The sequence below is a fragment of the Cynocephalus volans genome, chromosome 16 (genome assembly GCF_027409185.1).
Source record: "Cynocephalus volans isolate mCynVol1 chromosome 16, mCynVol1.pri, whole genome shotgun sequence".
Classification (NCBI taxonomy): domain Eukaryota; kingdom Metazoa; phylum Chordata; class Mammalia; order Dermoptera; family Cynocephalidae; genus Cynocephalus; species Cynocephalus volans.
The window spans coordinates 44,747,764-44,761,861 of record NC_084475.1 but is presented as its reverse complement, the minus strand read 5'-3'; the positions used below and the strand labels follow the sequence as shown (position 1 = coordinate 44,761,861).

The 14,098-nt window shown below is 45.7% G+C and overlaps 1 protein-coding gene across 7 annotated transcripts in view; it reads right to left on the bottom strand.

The window, feature by feature from the left end:
* The window catches only part of SMARCA2 (SWI/SNF related, matrix associated, actin dependent regulator of chromatin, subfamily a, member 2), a 168,009-nt gene extending 157,036 nt beyond the window's left edge, over positions 1–10,973 (bottom strand). For 2 of the 7 annotated variants that reach the window (XM_063081477.1, XM_063081483.1), the window contains exon 1: positions 10,863–10,973. The gene's annotated coding sequence lies outside the window, so the exon portion shown is untranslated. Of the gene's footprint in view, positions 1–8,234; positions 8,253–8,474; positions 8,562–8,771; positions 8,863–9,055; positions 9,088–10,116; positions 10,280–10,862 lie in introns of those variants that run through there. The other 5 variants (XM_063081479.1, XM_063081481.1, XM_063081480.1 and 2 more) reach the window with 5 other exon arrangements.
* Positions 10,974–14,098: the final 3,125 nt, after the last annotated feature.

Here is a 14,098-nt window from a genome sequence, read left to right as displayed (position 1 = left end):
GGATCGGGACTCTCTTCAACTTGAATGTGAGATTCTCTGACTTCTTACTGGGAGCCCAGAGACTGGGTCCTGGTCTCAGGGTCACTACCAACTTTGGGGCTTTGGGGAAAGTGCTTTTCCTCTGGAATCTCTCAGCTTTCGCTGGGTTCAGAATGGGAGTATCTCAAATGTCCCTCCCTTCTGTCTAACGATGACTTGATGCTGGCTGCCCCCAGAGCACCTCAAAGACTTCATGCAAACCCATGTGTCGTAGAGTTCATTCATGAACCTACACGGCAAAGGCAGGGCTTTCCCAGAATCCACTCCTGGCTACCATCACCCAAGTGTACCCAAGAGGAGGTCCTCTCAAAGATGAATCCTGTAGTCCTGGCCTTTTATTCCTGCTCTTCATTTCTGGTGGAACTTTAGTTTACAGTTCAAGTATGTGCTTTATCTCTTAAACAGTATTTAAAAAAATGTTGTGGGTACGACTTACAAAGAGCTGCAAGCCTCAAGCAGAGGCACAGGTTATTACGAAGTCAGCATTGTTAAGGTTTAAAGTCCAATATTAGCCAACAACTTCTCCCTCACCAACCCTGCTGGTACCCCTAGGAATCTTTGCCCCTTTCTTCCTTCTCTGAAGCACTAAGGAGACAATGGAGGTGCAGTGGTGATGGTGGTGGTCAGCATAATAGGGGAGGGGAAGGAAACAGGACTCAGATAACCCTGATAGGGTAGTGATAGGTCCATTCACACGACACTCAAAATCTATTTTTATTTTGTGTTGAGGGTTGGGGGAGGGAGTACTACATTGTCACAGAAAAGAACGACCTGTTCCACAATAACATGGCTAACATGATGAAGAAAATATGCCTTGGACGGAGGGGTATAGCTACTTCCCTTACACAAGCCTTGGGGGTATCTTACCCTCCCCCAGAAGCTTCTATCCAGCTCAGACCAGGACTCCCTGAGGGCCAGGCCACTGCGTTCTTAGGCAGGAATTTTTCAGCAGTACACCCTGTCTTCTTTTTGTCCTTACATTCCTGCCTTTACAACTGGGGAATGCGTGTTTTAAAAAATAAAAGGGCCTGGAGCTTCCCACAACTCCAAACACCACAGTCATCCTCCCTCAGCCCAAATCTCCTTCCTCCTCTCAGCTGAAAGGCTCTCCACACCCATCTGCATATTAAAAGAAGTTCAACTTCATGGAATTTTCAGGGTCACCACTCCAACCATGACAACCATGACAAAACGTATGTCTTCCTGTCTAATTGCAATCAACGGAACGACCAAAGACCCCCACACGTGTAGTGATATTTAAACACACCTACATGTGTTTCATAATTTTGGTGATTTGAATTGAGGGAACATTTCATCACATCCCTATTGAAAAGGTGAGGGCAGAAAGGTGGGAAGGGACAACAGGGCTGGCCGAAGCCACATCTGTAACAGGAGAGAAGCCCCAAACAGAACTTTTTAACTGGGACTCCCAGACCAGCACTGAACTATTACACAGATCAGACCAGCCCTCCACCAGCATGAAGAGTTTTCACCTGGGCCAGAGCAAGGTGCAGGGTGGAAAGTGAAAGACAACGAATCAAGGATGGAAACAAGGTCAGAGATGTTTTGCAAAGACTAGGATTTGGGTGTGATAACATTAATTTATCAAGGGATAGAGAAGTAAAGAGAAGCCCTAGAGAGGATGTGATAAAGACAATGTCATAAACCCAAGAGATTGATGTTTAATCAGACATCCAGAGGACCTACTTATTTAGTTCCAAACATAGTGAGTATCCACTGGGTACAAGACATGCGGGGTATACAAAAATGATGGGAGGGGCTTACCCCAGGACGCCGAAAGTCTGATCGGGAAATAAGACTTGTGTATAAATAGCAACAAGAGAAAAAAAATGAAAGATCCTACAAGACAAAAAGGGGTACAGTTAAAATGTCCACACAGTCACAGGGTGAAAAGACTATTTTCAGTGTGGAGGGCAGTGGAAAGAAGAAGGGAATCGGGGCAAGTGCGATGGAGAAGGTAGCACTTCAGCTAGTCCTCGAAATTAGAAAAAAAAAAAAGAAAAGTTGCCTAGAAACTTTGTTTTCTAGTCACAGAAAGAGTTTGGGGCAGTACAACCACCTTGACAATCTCTCTTAAATTGAGCTTCATGGAACTTCATAAGGAAGCTCAGGGAGATCTGGGATCTCCAGCATATCTTTTTTCACTGCTCACTTTACAGACAGACTTTGAGATCCAGGTTAAAGGTGGAACCTCAGAAATAAAAATTAGGTCCCAACATCCCTAAGAATAACTAGGTCTTTTTTTACAGTGTTCTGGCTGTTACAGAGAACTACAAGGCTCAAGAGATAGTAAGATAAGGGTTCTTTTGTGTCTGTTTGCAGATTCAGAACATCTCCTGCTTATTGTTTTCTATGTAGCTTTCTCTATAAACGAATTGATAATTCACCCGCAAAGAAGGAGCAGTATCTCTAGAACTGGGACACAAGCACTGTTATTCTTAACCAGGGAGCAGGGAATGGGTAGGGAGAACAGCAATGAAGATAAAGGACATAAATCTACCAGAAGTTTCTTTTTTAGAGGCCAAGGTTGTCTGGGTAGGTGGTGAAACACTACCAAGGCCCACGTTGCTTCTTGGTCTGAGATGTGCAGCTTTAATCGGTGCACAATGTGATTTGTGCCACAGTTAAAAATCACACTGGGTTTAAAGTTAATGTCATAAGTTCTAACAGAACCTTAGAAATGCGTTGAAAACATTTCCTCAGCATTCTCCTGGCTATTTGTGTCCTTTTACCATTCGTTTCAAAGTCAAACATGGTTTTAAAAGTTGTTGGATTAAAACTTTGCTCTGTCCGTTGGCCTTCTGTGAACTCTCCTGCACCTTTCAATCAGGGCAACAAATGAGGATGTGTGTGAGCTAATGCCCTCACTTTAAATAAACTGCCATGGGAACCCTCCTTGCCCACAGTCAGACCTGGCAGAAGCTCTGAGGCAGCTCCGTGCACAACAGAAGATAACAACAAACTCTGCAGCGGCTAATTAGTCCCCCATGAACCCCAGACACCACCTCACCAGAATCCTGCTCTGAACATTATCGCCTGTGTAGATAGCAGGAGTTATCATGTTAGAAGAGTCTACCTGTGATGCAATCCCACGGCCTCTCAATGACGACCGACAATGTTTTCCAAAAGGCAAAATTATTTCAAAAAGGGTGTTTACAAGAAAACCCAAAATGCTGGAATCCTCTCAACAAAGAAGCCCTTCAGCAAAGCATCGCTCTAATCCAGGACTGACCACCATGGCTAGTTACAAAGGTAACAACCAGTAACTATAACTTCTAAACTTCAGTTGAACCCAAACTGCTAGGCAATGGGTCAAACACAAATCCATAAACCAAAACAACAAAAGTTAATTTCAAAGAACGATATCCTGAAATGTATCTCATTATATTTACACGTACGCCTGTCCTTTTCAGGTTATGTTAGGCTTTTCTGCAAGGCAAACTCATTTTGGATGCTGATAAGAATCAATGGTAGCCACTTCCTTTTCTGTTCACTAAGGTAATTTTATTTATACATTAAACATATAAAAGAGTCTGAAATACATATTTTAAAAACTTCTGGTTGTCATACTTTCTTAGCAGTAAAACTCGACCATTACAGTATATGCTGAATGAACTAAGGTTATATGATGGACAATCTTTAATATGCCCAACTTATTCTGACTTTCATAGTAGCAAAAAAAATTCAACACCAAACCCTTTAAGTTCACTGTAATTAAAATGGAAATAGCCATTTATGATGTTAATATGCCCTTTTTTAAATCACCACGTAGATCATTTAACCTCATGGAGTTTCAAATTTCTTACTTACAAAATAAGTATAATAGTAGCTTACTATACCCTCAATTTTGACATGAATAATATATTAGATATAAAGACACTTTGTAAGCTATCATATACAAATGTGCATTATTGCCAGGGTCCTTCCAACAGCTTCAATTCCCACCCCGGACTTGAATCCATAATCTGCCACACTAATCTAAAATATTGCTTTGTTCATGAATTCCCTCACTCAAAACTTCTGAGAAACAAGCATTCAATACATATTGGATAAAATATTCATGCTTTAGCTGGAAGTCAAGTCTTTCTACAATCTCCGACTTTATCTTCTGAAAATTCTTCCCAACTGGAACCTCTTGCCCCAGGCAGCCAAGTCAGAACAGGTGCATTAGTCTTCCCACAGCTTCTTCACGCTTGGTCCCTGTGATCTCTTTGTTCTGATCTGGGATGATCAACGCCCACCGCTACCCCCACCCTTCCCCTCCTCCTACCGCAATCCTACCTCCTGTCAAAGACCTTATCTACCTCATCGACACAAGTGAGCTCACCCCATCTCTCTCTGAATCACACCGCCTGTGCAGTTTACCATTTGCTATTCACATGTTTAAGTGTTCAGGTACATTCTTTAAAACATTAAATTCTCAATGACAGATCATCTATTCTTTACAGAATTGTAGACTTTACTTAATGGCATTTTAGTACAGCACAATAGCAAGCCACAAAATAGTTGCAAAGATTTGCAAATATGTGCTCAGTTCAACAAAGCACAGGGGGAAGATGGGCAAGGTCTTTCCTCATGGACATTCAACTTCCACATGTGATGATTCATCTCCCAGTGGGATGGTAAAAACTGGGATATACCGCATCAAGTAGGTAAAGAAATTCACAATCATCCCAAACAAAACAAACACAATCTCAATGCAAACTGATTCCTATAGCATTTCCCTTGGATAATGTGTAAACCAAGATACTACAATCCTTTTTGGTTAGAGATTTTTTTTCCCCACTTTTAATTAATTTTAACTCTCTAATTCTGAATTAATTTTTTTTTTAAAAGAGGGAGAAGTTATAATTATATTTAATGGTTTTTGAACTTTAAATTTTATCACAACTTCTATGGGTTCTATTTATCAATTCACAGAAGGGCCAGCCCATATTAAAATTAGGTCACTTTCTAAAAATATCTAAAACATTTGTGCTTACACGGATGTAGATCATATATTGGTATCAGACTGATGCTTAAGTTGATATTTGTCCACCTAAAAATAGAATATTGTGATTTTCTTAATATTTTAAATCACAAAGGCATAAAGCCTGATTATATGAGTACCTTCATATGACAGAATTAAAAGAGAATACAAATCTTTTCACAAACTTTTTGAAGTACCTTCATAATTGTCTGAATGTCCTGAAAGTCTTATATGTCTAATAAAATATCAAAATTCATACCAGGCTTCAATTATATAACAATGTATTATGAACTCAGAAGTCCAAAGGACACCACTATTGTCAGTGTTACAGTCAAAAACCCTGTATTCCATGTCTAAAGCACCATTCCAAATGAGTGAATTAATGAAGTGTTCATATCCAACATTCCAAAGACCAAGCTATTTAGCTCCTGAATTTTATCAGCTCTATTATGTTTTGCTGAGGTATAGTTATTCAGGTATCTTTGACTATATCTTTACAAATTTTATTACTCTCTCTAATATATCATCAACACTTTCAAGGAAAAGTACTATATTAACATAAGAAATAATAAAGTCATAGTAAACAGTAATAAAGCTGTACATTTTTCTACACCAAGATCCCATTTAACTTGGTGATAAATATCTTAGAAAAATAAATATGCTCTCTTTCATAATGACTCTGGCAGAATATAGTTTTAGACTCCTATACTCCCTGGTAAGGATAAAATAACAACTTTCTATATAGAAAAAGGAAACACCTCAGGCCTTCCTAAATATTCTACCTAATAGCTTACTACCACCTGTATTTTATTCTCAATTACTTATGAAATGATTCATGACTTTATTAACAGGCTAGAGATTAAAGTGCCATAATAAGAACTTTTCCAAAGAGAATAGAAAATTCAGCATCCTCTATTAGCCAAAAACAATTTCTAAAATACATATTTAAGGAAAAGGAACAATTTAGAAGACAATTCTTTTACATTAAAAGAAAAAGCAACAAGAAAAAATCAGAAATAGCCCCCAAATGTGGCTTTTTGTATTAAGGAAATATACTTGTATGGTCACCAGAAATACTGCAGAAGAGAAACGTGACTTGTGTAGAGTTTGCTGAGGCACCTCATTTTAAGGAATTAATTGTCCATGACTTCCCTTAAAATCATCTTGACCAAAAATAGTGAGATCAAAACTTCTGGTTGTTAGATCAGGTCCTAGCAACATTCTCTCAACTTGCTAATACTGAGAAATAGTCCTTAGCATTATATTTGTGATAACTCAGTTGTTCTCATGGCAGCATGTCAAGATGTCATAAATAGTAATTTACTATTTCTCGGGAGTATCAGAAAGCTGCTGACCTAGGAGAGTTTGACAAAGGCCTTGTTTACAAAGGAAGACTTCTAAAGGTGAAGAAAAAAAAAAAAAACATGAAAACACTGGAGGACAGCACCACTTCTATAATTTATGAAAGTTTTCTTTTTTATGGTCTTGCTCCAATACAGAATAAGCCTTTAAAATGAAATGTCAAAGTATTACAGTAATATAGAGTGTATCACAATAACCTTCTAGAAAAGAATGGTTTGTGCTTTAATACTGGCCTGCAAAATAACTTACCTTAATCTGAATCAGAAAAAAAAGTTTTAAATAATTATCTGCAAAGGTGTTACTTTCTAGTTATACTCTGTTAGGAATACTTTAAACAGAATTCAAGCATTAACAATATAATACAAGCAGAGACACCTTCTTGGGGTCCATTCTAAGCCTCAGGTGTTGGTCAAAGCACCTTTCAGGAAACTTGGCGAGAAATGCTCAAAAACCACTTAAAAAACGAACAAAAGAAAAGATCTAAGGCTGCTTTGAACATGCTCTTGTGGTGAATATTTTCTGTGAACCACCACAGTGCAGCTAGTCCCGATGCTGGATGTAACGGACATAATTCATAAGAGAAAGGCTGCATGGAAGGAAGGAAGCCCTCCCTCACCTCACCCTCTTCAAGTGTTTTGATACCCCAAACTCCTAATTTATTTTAAAATGTACCTTAGGAATGTGGCATCTCTCTTTAATACCCCCAGCAAGGTAGACAGACCTCTGATCTACAGGGTTTATTTTTTTTTTCTTTCCTCAGTCTACTTCAATAAAAATTTTTTGGACATAACAGGTGCCCCTAAATCCCCTTTTTCCAATAGCAAACATTTGAGTTGTAAGGGAGCATTTAAAAAAAGAAAAGAAAATCCAGGAGAATAAAAGGGCAATTAGATTCCTTAAAGAGAAAGTGTGTCCAATTTGCATAACAATACACCAAGTAGGATTCAAACCTGCCACACCTCTTACCACTTCCTCAGTGTGCTAGAAGTAGCCTGGAAGCCTAACAAGTCTAGTGTTGGCCCCCAAGCTTCGGGTAGTGGCCTCCCCAAATAACTGGTGGAAAATATTACTGAAAACATTTGAATGTGCACATGTAAGTATACACACACACATAACATTGGGCGTGGATTTTTTTTTAGTAGAGTTCTCAGTGGTTTCTGAGTCTCAGGTGGTTAGACAGGAATTTTCTGCTACTCAACACCCAAGCAACAATTTCACTGTTCATACAAGCATTCTGTCCATACAAGCACGGCACACAACCGGGTGTAAATTTAAACAGTCCTTTGAAATGGAGCTCTGCTATTGTAACGCATAGACGCTAAAAATAACCACTCAATACAGTAAATAAATGTGAATCCTTATGTCTTCCTTATGCTGTAACATTACACATACAAAGGAATACATGCCTACATAATGACCAGCAAGTAGACAATGATGACACCTCTCCAAAAAATTACTAATCTGGATCGCTTTGCTTTTTCAAAAGCACCAACCTCCATCAGGTTAGGGAAGAGGGGGAAAAAAGGCGACAACCTTGCAAAACTCTCCCAAAAGTTATATAAACAAAGGAAGGGAGAAGCCCAGTATGGGCTTTGCACCCATGTGCTACTAAAATTACATAACACCCGGTGCAGACATTGAATAAGGAATGGATTCTGCACAACACTCCCACTCCCTCGACTCCCAAGCCTTCCTCCTTCCCTTAAAAAATCCAAACGCCTGGCAAGAGCGAGTGGACGACTTGGAATATTTATTTTATTGCTAGAGTAAATCCTGCGAGAGTTGGAGGAACGTTTAGGCCCGAAGTTTGAATGTGCAACAGCCCCAGGGCGCAGCGACTCACACTCTCCGGACCCGGAGGAGAAAGAACTGACAAGCGACAGCAGCCAACAAGGCCTTCTCCTTCTCCCTCACGGTGCCTCCCGCTGGAAAGTTTTCCACGCAATCGATCGGAGGACGGAGCCCATTTTCCTCGCCCGCCTGACTTTGCAGGAAAGGCGAGCCGGGAGACCAGAGCGGAGCTGGCGGCGAAAGAGCTGGAAAGCTCCGCACACAGAGGGCGGCCGCGGCGCAGGCTCCTTACCTGGGGGACGCGGAACAAAAAGGGGCGCGGGGCTGGCCGAATCTGGGCTGGGAGCTCGGCCGGCGGCCGGGAGCCGGTCTCCGCGCCGCAGCCCTAGGCCCGCGCCCGAGCGCGCGGCCCGGCCCCCGCCGCCGCCGCCGCCGCCGCTTCCTCCCTCGCGCGCGTCGTGTCACGGCGATCAGACATGTCTGTGTGCGCTTCGCTGCTGTGACTTCCTGATTCTCCGCCGCTCGCGCGCGCACACTCACACTCACTGCCACACGCACACGCCACCCCCACCAGCCCTCGCCACCAAACCTCGCCTTGTCCTCTCCGGGCTCCCGGAGAGGGCGCGGGCTGGAGCGGCTGCCCGCGCCGCTGCTCCCGACGCACTGGCCCCGGCGCGCAGAACACACACTCACACTCACGCGCAGACACACTCGCGCCGGCCCGAGGGCGCGGAGACGCGAGCCGCCGGAGCTCGCCGCCCCCTCCCACCCCTCCACCCTACTTAGCTGCCCTGCCAAACTTTTTTTTTCCTGCCTGATCTGAGTCCAACTTCCCTCCACCCCCCACGGCAGCCCGGCCAGCCCAGCGCTCACCACCATCCGCAGCAAACAGCAACCCGGATAAAAATAATCATGCAATCCAGGAGGCGGAGGCGGGGGCGAACGCGCAGACACTGGCAGGAGGCGATTTCCCCGCGTGTACCGGAAACCGGCCCGAGTGCCCCGGCCAGGGCGCGGGTGTCCCCTGGAGCCCGCACGGCTGTGCCCCGCCCCGCGCAGTGCAATTGCACCCAGGCTGCGAGGCCTGGTGCGGGGCACGGGGGGCACTGGGCTCGCCGTGCGCCCTGCGGGCGGAGGGCGCTCAGGGGCTGGCACGCCAGACCGGTTATTTGGGGAAGTGCATCGCGACACCTTTGCAGATGGAAGGGCCGTGTTTTGCAGCGCATACGGGAGGAGGGAAGACGGCCGGATGGAGTGGGAGAGCTGAGGAAGGGGTACACCGGGTTGGGATGGAAATAAAGCAAACTCGAAAGCAGGGAGCGAGAAGGAAGGGGTGCGTGTCATCGCTGGGAGGAGGCTCCCACCCGGTCTCCCCGCCTCCCACCCTCGTAACCCCCCCCCCCCGCCCCAAGTTCCCTACCCAACGCAGCCCTTCCCCGGCGAAAGCCACCGCCGCTGCCTGGGTGTGCGCGGGTCCTGTTTGTGACAGTCAGGCAGAGAGGATTATCCGGATCATGGCCTCCCTGGCCCGCAGCCGCCGTACTCTCCCGGGCCCCAGCGCGCCCCTAACACCCGAACAGTCGCAGGCGCTCCCGGCCACTGCTCCCGCGGCGCTGGCCAAGGGAAGACGCGAAGCAAAAGAAAACAAACCCGGGGCGGGAGAGGGCAGAGTAACGGAGCCCACCCTGCACCTCCGACCTCCGTCTTCGGGGCCTCCTCTCTACCCCCAGCAATGCGGCCCGGGCCGGACACCCCGAACTTCAACACCCGAGCCCGCGCTGCCGCCAGGTACCAGGGGCAGGGTCGTCCGCAGCGCCCCGAGCGCAGACTCCCTGGCAGCCTCTTTGCCTAAAGGCCTGCCTACCAGTCAGTGTCCCCATCCCCACCCGAGGGAACGCGGAAAGTGGAGGTGACACCTCCGATCGGGCACGCACCGGCCTCGCGGGGTGGTCGCCGCCTCCTTGCCGTGCCAGCTCCGGCTTCTCCCACCGCGATCCGCTCACGTCCCCGCAGCCGGAGCCCTTTAAATAAGTCCCCGGGAAGCGGGTGGCAGCCGCGTCCTTTGGCGCCCAGCCGCCAGCAGGGCTCCTCGCCCTCCTTTCCCGTTCCCCTTCCAACTATTCTGGGGAAGACTGCTCGGGATGAACGGTCGCGTTTCCATCCTCCTCCCCTGTCCCCCAGCATCGTCCCCTCCTCCTTCCACCCGTCCTCCCCTCACCCGCCACCCCAGGCTTTTACGGGGATGGGGGGAAGGTTGCAACCTGGCCGAGCGTGTGTTGCCACCTTGAGTTGGCAGCGCATCGCTGACTGCCCAGCCAGGGCCAAGGCTGTGGTTGGTTGGTATTTTTCCCTTATCCCCCTTGAAGTAGTAATTATTACTGTGATGATTAGAACAGCACGGTTCGGTGGAAACTTTCTCGTTTCTTCCACCGCCGCCCGGGAGCTGTCGCTCGAGCATTCCACCTGAGGCCCACGGGCAGGAGGCGGGCTTTTTTTGTTGTTGTGGCGGCTGGCCCGCCTGTTTGTTTTGGTCTCCGTGCATGCACAATAAATAATAATTAGGATAATAATGAATAATCCCCGGCGAGGGCGGCGCGGTGCCGGAGGGGTTTGCGCGGCGGCTGCAGCGGGGAGGCCGAGGGAGGGGAAAAGGGAGAAAGGAGTTGTAAGTTCTATTTACCTTGCTGGCGACGAGGGTGCTGGCTGGGTCTCTTCCCTCTCTGAGTCACCCAGAGTACAGAAACGGAGGGAGAGAGGACTAGATTATGAATATGACTTCATTGATGACAGCCATCCCCTCCTCTTCCTAAACTCCGGCTCCGCCCCGAGTCCCACCCTCGCCGCCTGCACGGGCGCCGGAAGACGCGCCGCAGTTGGCCCCGCGCGCCGCTCCTCCCTGCCCGCCCGGGCTCGGGTTGGCGGGACGCGCCTGTCACTCGGCCCGCTCAGCGACTCCGGGAGCGCGGGGGGAGGAGGGGGCGGTGTGCAAGAATGTGGATCGAGACAGCTCGACTGTATGCGTGGACCCGTGTGTGTCTGCAAGGCGCCGGCTCTGGGGCTGTGGTGGTGCCTGGAGCAGAGAAACTGCGCAGGACGCAGGAAGCCCCAAGCCCTGCGGGAGTTGGGTGCCCATTATCCCTTCCCTGCCAACCCGCTTCCAGGGGCGCTGCGGGGCTCCTTCGGGGAGGCTGGGGACGAGGAGGAGGCGAAGCGAAAGGGAGGGCAGCCGTAGTAATAGCGCGTGTAGTAGTTTGGGGTATGTGGAGAAGGTGCTGGAATTTAAGTGCCTTCGCCTGCCAGTGCGAGCCTGCAGAGAGAAAGGGAGGGGGGGGAGGGCTCGGAGTGGCACCAAAGCTGTTTGTGGCACAGGGTTGACTATGGAAAAAACGGTCATTGTCGTGCCGGCTGAAACTTTTTCTCTCCACCGCCCACAGCACCCCCCCTCCCCCACCGCCCTCCCGCCAAGGCTGTCACTATAAATCTGCACCCTCTTTCCCCCTTAAAAAGGAAGGCGGGCACAAAGAACATTCCTGCCAAATCTGTCTCTTCTCTAAAGGACTGCAAGCTTCCAAATATGCCAGTGAGGGAGAAACAGCTGAGAGGCTGAACGCCTTATAAATAAATAAACCCGGCCTAACCCCTCTGTTTACTTGGTGGACTAGACACAGCACTTGAACCCTCCCTCACCTGTCATCTTTCAGTAAAACACGTTCAAAAATATGGAAAAACAACCCGTGGGGGCGGGGTGGGCGGGTTAGGGGGCAGCTGAAGCATGGAATCTGCTTTTGATTTAAGAAGGGGAATAAATCTTTTATTCTCTACGGACCATAGTAGTCTCTTCTCTCTCACCCCACATTTAAGACCAATTAAAGCTACGAACTGTAATCTGCTGGCATCTCATGGTGTGAGACCAGTTGCTCCGATTTTGCTGAAATACAGTACTTTGGCCGAACCAATAGGTCACTGTTTGGTAAGACAATTTTATTTTTAGTTTTATGAAGTGTGAAAGAATGTTAGGAGATTTCAAATCAGGAGCCTATTATTTTAGACTCAGATTAATGTAGGTGCTTGACTCTTAAAATTAAAACTGTTCCTATGCGGTAGTGTTATGAAAAGTATGATTTATCTCTTATTTTGTAATGTAATGGCTTAAATTAGTCATTCAAAGTGCACTGTGACTACTTGGTTGAGGATTTTCCCCCTAGAGTAAAATCCTATTTTAAGACCATTTACTGATACAAAATTGTCTCCATTTAAGCTACCAGATCTGAAATGTAGTTCTAGGATGCTTGAAACAATGGGCTGAATACGTTGAAGACAAGAAGCAATGCAAAGACACCGAAATACCTGCATGTGGTTATCAAATGGCAAGAGTTGTTCACCTCACTGGTTGACTGCTGGCTGAAGTGGAGCCTGCAAGGCCACCATTGTCACGGTGCCTAGGAGTGTTAGTGATCACCCACCCTGTAGTTTTTTAAGGCTTCCTTACTTGCCGGTTAACTTTAGCTTCATCATTTTGTGTCTATCCCAAAGTGAACATCAAGACAACAGAAGATAAAACATCTAAGAGAAATAGAATGTACTATATGACCCGAAGAGCCTGTGTAAGAACTTGTTTTTTGCCTGAGGGTATGCCAGCACGGCTGTTAACTAGGAAATATAAAGTGAGAAATCTCAAACCAAATTATTTCTGTAGTAAAAGTATAACATAAATACTAACTTCTACCTGCCTAATAAGTTGTGACTGATAATATAGCCAGATAACCTAGTTGTCTATAATAAAGGACTTTAACCTAATAGCAATGCTTATTGCATTAAGTAGTATTTGATTTTACTCTGTTAGGGCCTAATTTGTTTCACTGGTATGCCGACCTCATGTGTCAATTTTCAGAAATTGATGGACTTCACCTTTAGTCAGTTGTGAATAAGTGTCCTTTATCCCCTAAAGATCCCACTTGCAACTGCCAAGCCAAGTTTCAAAAGGAGAACAATCAACTTAGGAAGACACTTGAGGAAGAGACTTGCCATTGCTTCTGGCATTTTGTCAGAGGCAGAGTAAAGAAGAAAACACTCCCTTTGTTATATGTGTATATTCTTCAGCTCATATAAAATTTTGATGCAGTTCTTGGAGGGGTTGGTATCCATGCATTCTATGCACAGCTATGGGAATTGAAAAATAAAATCTATCATTGGGTTCACAGATTAAATATAGATATTGCATCTCCCTTTCCCCTCACATTGGTCTAAGAAAGCAGCATCACTTTCTCCCTCCAGGTCTTTCCTCTGAAGAATCGTCTTGTTTGTAGCTCACACTGCAGCAAGTAGAAATTTTGTAAAATAAGGCCTAAACTCAGGAGAAATGAAAGGCACCACCATTTGCTTGGTACAAAAAAGGAGATCGTAGAACACATTGCATGAGCTTCATCTCTACGTGAAGCAAATTTTAACAATTGATGTTAAGAAAGAAAATGATGAGTTCTTTTGTTTTGCAGAAAATCACACAAAAGCAAATATGGTTGGAGGCTAAAAGGATTCCAAGAGGCTGCACAGGTTGCTATATTCACATGCAGCTTTTCTTTCTTGACTTTGATGAGTCATAATGTGTTTTCTGAACTTGCTTTTCTCTTTCTAGTTTGGTATCAAGGGATGGAAGTTGCTTTTTTATGTCTGTATGGCCACATTCACTTGTTAGATAAGTCTGCTTTGGTTGACGTTCTGTATAAAGCAGATATTGGGTTTGAAAATTGAAATCTAGTTAAAACATCCACATAAAGAAAAATTCCATGCACAAAGTTAGGAAGTTTCTAGCCTCAACAGACAATCTGTTAATACTGACTGAAATGTTTTCTAGCTTCAAACAGGAGCAGGTAAGACCATTTAAGGAGTGAACACCTCATCTTCAGCAGTGGAAACTAA